At 33.5% G+C, this 5,788-nt stretch overlaps 1 long non-coding RNA gene across 3 annotated transcripts; it reads right to left on the bottom strand.

The window, feature by feature from the left end:
• Positions 1–1,671: 1,671 nt before the first annotated feature.
• Positions 1,672–5,788, bottom strand: LOC136232253 (uncharacterized). Of its 3 annotated transcripts, XR_010690437.1 has the most exons (5): positions 5,749–5,788; positions 4,405–4,472; positions 4,144–4,225; positions 2,644–2,791; positions 1,672–2,505 (listed from the first exon to the last, which is right to left on the bottom strand). It is a non-coding gene; the product is annotated as an uncharacterized lncRNA (long non-coding RNA). The 3 variants fall into 3 exon arrangements; XR_010690436.1 differs by lacking the exon at positions 5,749–5,788 and having other exon boundaries at positions 4,405–4,777; XR_010690438.1 differs by lacking the exons at positions 4,144–4,225; positions 4,405–4,472; positions 5,749–5,788 and adding an exon at positions 3,305–3,427 and having other exon boundaries at positions 2,644–3,159.

Here is a 5,788-nt window from a genome sequence, read left to right as displayed (position 1 = left end):
CATCTGCAAATTCTTTCTTCATGACCTTGTAGAGTGCCTAGTAGTTCGGTGATTGAAAGAGTTTTTGAATAATTCTTTTATCACTAATATCTTCTCCATAAGCTCGTAGCTTGTTCACAACTTCATTAACTCTTGACGAGTAGATTTTGATACCTTCGCCATCTTTCATTTTAGGGTTCTCAAAATCTCTCCGAAGAGTTTGGAGCTTGATGTTGTGAACTTTTGCAGTCCCTTGAAATTCATCTTTCAATATTTTCCAAACTTGTTTAGCCGTGGTGGCATTCATGATTCTTGGAACAATTGAGTCTGTAACAGCATTGTGAATTTTTGCTAGTGCATTTGCATCCTTTTGGGTCAATTCCTTTTGTTGATCTAGAACCACCTTGGTGGTGTTGGCTGATTTTGGAGTTAGTCACCAAAAATCATAATTTTCACCATTGAAAATTAGGACAACGAGTGTTGAGTTGGTGACTGCCATGGAGAGAAATAATATTTTTACTGGAGAAAAGAGAAATTTTTTGATTTAGCCGCTTGACCGGCTAAGCTCTGATACCACTTGTTGGAGGTATTGTGACAATTTAGTGGAAGCAATTTAATTAATCATAGAACATAAATAATATTCTTAGAATTAAAAGGATTTTGAGAGAAATGAATTAAACTTCAATGGATCAATCAATGGAAAAATTGGTTAAGAAGTCATTATCAATATAAATACGATTTATCTCAGCTTAGATGGTCTAGATTAATACCACAAAAATGGGTAAATACATTAATGTGAATGAAAAGAAAAATATTATTGAAAATTCAGCCTATCTATTTTACCCTGTCAACAATTCACATTGTTTTGTATGTTAACCAATTATGCATTTACATGCATTTATTATTCATCCATACAAGGTATGGATACAATTTCCATTTATTTTTTTATTTTTTTTAAGTCATTTTATGTCTCTTGGTTGGCCAACATATCAATTGATCACAACACAAATATATACGGGACCTCTTACATAAATCATACATGCATGAATCAAAAGGCATCTCCACGCCAGCTTGTCCTTCCATGAAACTCACTTTGGAAGATGGTGATCCATTTGCAAATCCTACCTTGATGTTGCCTTTTCGGTTAACAAGGTGATCCAATTTATCCACCAACCGCATCATACACATTGGAAGGAAGTTAAATGGATCCTTAGATATCTTCAGTCAACACCAATGTCTAGTTTTGCAGTATATGTCAGCAATAACCCTCGTCTTTTTGAAATCCCGAAAGCAACAATAGTTTCACGTTCTTCTACTGAAGTGGAGTACCGTGCTCTTGCTAAACTTGTATCCGAGGTTACTTGGCTCATTATGCTAATGAATGATGAGATTGATTTCCCACCACCTGGCTGCCCCCAGTCTTTTTTGTGACAATTTAGGAGGAACTTACTTGACGGCAAACCCAATTTTCCACAAACGTTCTAAACATTAGGAACTGGACTTCCATTTTGTACCGGACAAAGTCGCAAAAAAGCAGTTAAGTGTATGTTATATCTCCACACTTGAGGGGGGAATGATAAGATATTATATATCTTAGATATTAAATGTTGAATTAGTCTTTGATATGATATTACCTATAGATATTAAATTGGTTGAATTATATCTTTTCATTCATTTGTGATAATATAGGGGCAAATATATCGGGAATGGTTACAAAAGACCTCGTAAAAAGCAATAAGAAAAAAATGGGGGAAATGGGAACTTATAATAAATTCTTTGCCATCTATGTGAGTTTCAATCCGTGAAGAGTAGTTACAAACTTCAATCCTTGAGAAATGCAGCAAACAATAATTTGAACTTATTTGAGGGTATGTACTGCACTTTGTCAAAATAGTACTCTGACATTTGGACCAAAATTAATCTCACAAAGTCCCCTGAACATCCTTCTTCTTCTTCTTTGCTCCTTTTATCCTCTATGGTCATCTTCAATCCCAAAGCATAACACATTGTTAACATCAATGTCCGTCAAAGATTCAGATTTTATGACAAATATAGCCGCCATGTTGATCCAAATCTAATTTGGATCAATTTATCAAATTTTGTAAAACTTGGTGTGATTTCACAACAATGCTCACCGTATCTGCCTTGGGACGACTATATTCTTGAAAAGGCAAAGCACTAACAAACTCACCAAAAAGTTTTCAAATTGATCAGATGAGGGAAGATCCTTCAACTTCAGATCATAATTGGCATTCCATACGAAATTCTATGGCTTACTTTGATCCTCAAGATTTTTGAGACCACTGGCTCAACTTCAGAGAGGATTTCCTGTTCGTTGTGGATGTAAAAAGGTCCAACCAAGGAAGACTAGAACATATGCAGCGGCATTGCAAACACACGATTAAGACCAAGAAGATCTCAAGGAGGATGATGAAGAAGAAAAACAAATCAGTAGGAATCTGACTGGATCATTGGGAAAGAAAAACATCATTGGGAAAGAAACTAGCTGTCCAATCTGACTGGAAACTGTTCAGAAAACAAATAGCATTTGAATAATCCATTTGATCATGCAATTTGAGAACACAATGAACCAATATAAAAACATCATATTTTTCACTTAGGTTAACAATAATAAGAGATTTGTTATTTTAGAACTCAACTTACATAGTTTATAATTCGCCGGCAACGTTCTGCAATCATTGCTAGAATATCCATTTTTTTTCCTTGGGAGTTGTATGAGTGAGAACATGGACTGATGAAGCAGTCACATCTAGACATGGATTTTCTTCCAATTTCTTTACCATTTTTTTTCCTGCAAAAATTAAAATTATCATATGAATCATAATTAGAACATCTAGGGTTTTGAAGGATGGCTAGATGTATTCATGTTCCTGGCTAATCATTTTTCCTGCAGCCAATTTGTTTCAAACCATCACAATCAACTGAAATTGTTCAGATTTCTTTTAATTTCTTACACACTGCAACCTAGATCTATTCAAATTGGTTTTATTCATATACATATAAAGATCCTTCCTTGCTCGCCTAAGCAGCCATGGTTACATCTCTCTCTCACTCTCTCTATTTAGTGAAGGCAGTGAGAGCTCTGTATGCTTCTTTATTGATTTTATTTTTCTGATAATTGGACCAGTTTTTTCTAGGCTTCCCAGCTTGAACTAAGACCTAATCAAATACAATACTCAAAATTAGATCGATCCAAATCTAAAATCATCATCTTTGACAATAACTTTATTTATTCTTTTCATAAGATGTCTGAAAAATAGAAGTAATTATGAATAAGAGACAAAGATGAAGAAAAGATATTGACCTGGTCCTCTTTCGCAGACAATAAAGATGAAGATAACTGTGAAGGTGAAACTCTATCTAGATGGTTTTCAAATATAGTGAAGGTGAAAGGAAGAGACTACAAATTTAAAGACCTGTAATTAGGGTTTTACGGAAGCAGTTAACAGGTAAAAGGGAAAAGCCAAATCCTCATATCTAGAATATTGGGCTTTATATTAGAAGAACCCAAATTATTTGTTTTGGTTCTTTTTCAAAAATAAATAATAATTTATAAGAAATTAAGGGAGCTGATATTTTTTTCCCAAAGTGAGTTGAAATTAACATTTTGGAATCGCAATTAATTTTTGACATTTGAAGTTGTTATTTTGCAAATTGTTAGGCTTAACATTTTATAGATAGAGAAATTCCTACCAAACTAACTACACGGAAATTATGTAGCGTTTTCTATCCAACCATGCATCCCATCAAATTTATCCATTAATTGACTTCCATGTGTTGATGAAATGGCACTCAATGGAATTGAGAAGATGGAAAAAGAGAAAATGATGAGCAATCACTACAAAAAAATAGCCCTTTACTGACAGATTTTTTCTACTTTAGCATAAATTAGATTTTTTCTACAGATTTTTTCTACAGATTTTTTCTATAGATTTTTTCTACTTTAGCATCCCATCGTTTAGTGAACACTTTTTGAAGGTCTCGTAGTTGACATTGACTCTAAGGAACAGGGAAAAGTAGTAAAAAAATGCAGAAATAGAGGATTGAAGAACTATGCTTCATTGACTCGTTCTTCTCTTATTTAATACAGCTAATTAATCAGGCAAGAAAAGAAGCAAAATACTCAGAATTAGAAAACCAAACCTTTGTTAATTATTTGATAAGCATCAAATCACCTTGTCTTCCTTGTTTCGCCCTTTGTAATTTGTGTTGTGGCAGACGTGCACTGCATAGATACCACAAATTACAACTTAGCTTATAGACCAATTAGAGTGATACCAGATGACAGAAAGATCGGTAACCAAGCAAGATTGAAAGAAATGACCAATAGTAATACATAAACCGATGAAGAGAATAGAACAGCAGGGATAAAATAAAGCAGAAACAAGGTAAATGAATGAATACCCTTTGAATTTACAAGAGAAGCTGTCAAAAAGGGATCTTTTGTCCATGTTCAATAATTGCATTTATTTCTACAATAGCAAAATCACAATCAGTCTCTTTCATGACAGTGTTATTTCTAAGTCAACTAAAATCAGAAGCTAGAGAATATTTCCATTTGGTGCATCAAAGAAGCTGAAACTTAAAAAACAACAATTAGATAACAACAAACAATAAGACTCTTTCTTTCAGCTCAATTGAGACATAATCTCCATTATAAATGCATACATTAGAAGTATAAGAAAATAACTAATAAGTAAATTGCATAATAGGAGCATACAACAAACTAATAGGAGACAATTGCATACAAACCAAGAGGCCTTTTAAATACTTTATGTTTTTCTTTTTGAATTGCAACAACAAACTAATCTATTTCTACAATTGCATATATTTGGGCACTTTACAGAACAGAACAGAGCAAAACAGAACAGAGCCATAAGCGAAAAGGTAAAAACAGAACAGAACAAACAATCCCGGTTTCACTATACTTAAATTCAATAATAATTATAAAATGTCAAAGTGGGAGGAAATTTGGAAGTGTAAGTCCAAATTTTAATTCAATATTGAGCAAGATGATTGTTGTGCACTTTGGGAGATGCATTTGAGAAAATTGCCAGGAGATACCACCTCTCTCTTAAAAGCTTGGTGGCAATCGCATTCCAAGTGGCCATATTCAACTCACTACAAGAAAATCAGTAGTTAGGGACTGAATATTTCAGTCGCAATTCAGTCCCTAAGCATGTTTACTGACCGAATTTCATGAGTTACTGACTGAAATCATTCGGTCAGTAACTAGCTGGTCGGTAAGGGATTACTGACTATTTTTTCTATTTCGTCGTTAACTTTGCGACCAATATTAAGCAGTCGTAAAAGTACGTCGCTAATTTACTGACTACAATTCAGTCGTAAACCCATCAAATATGGTCGCTAACTGTGTTCCGGAACTATTTCAACCCTAGGTTTACCGACGGAATTTATGTCATTCTGACGAAATAATCCGTCAGTAAACTGAACTTTTTTTCTTTAATTAAATTTATTAATTTTCACAAAAATATAAAAAATTAAATTTGGATTGAAGAGAGTTCCTTCAGTAAACAAAATAACTAAAATATAAATGCATAATACTAACTACTAGAATATTTAAATCTACAAAACATGTTAGAGAATTCTAGAGTGCGTAATAGTAATACATGCAATAAGCATAGATAAACAACTCAATTGATCAACTGCATAGAAAAAGACCTGTAACAATTGAAACCTTTCGTTCAATAACCTGCCAAATCTTATACTTGAAACAGAACAACTAACAATGAACAGAGCCACAAAGGAACCCTTTGAAGAAGCCCAG

This window comes from Euphorbia lathyris, chromosome 6, assembly GCF_963576675.1.
Source record: "Euphorbia lathyris chromosome 6, ddEupLath1.1, whole genome shotgun sequence".
Lineage (NCBI taxonomy): Eukaryota > Viridiplantae > Streptophyta > Magnoliopsida > Malpighiales > Euphorbiaceae > Euphorbia > Euphorbia lathyris.
The sequence above is the reverse complement of the archived record's forward strand: the minus strand, read 5'-3'. Positions and strand labels throughout refer to the sequence as shown.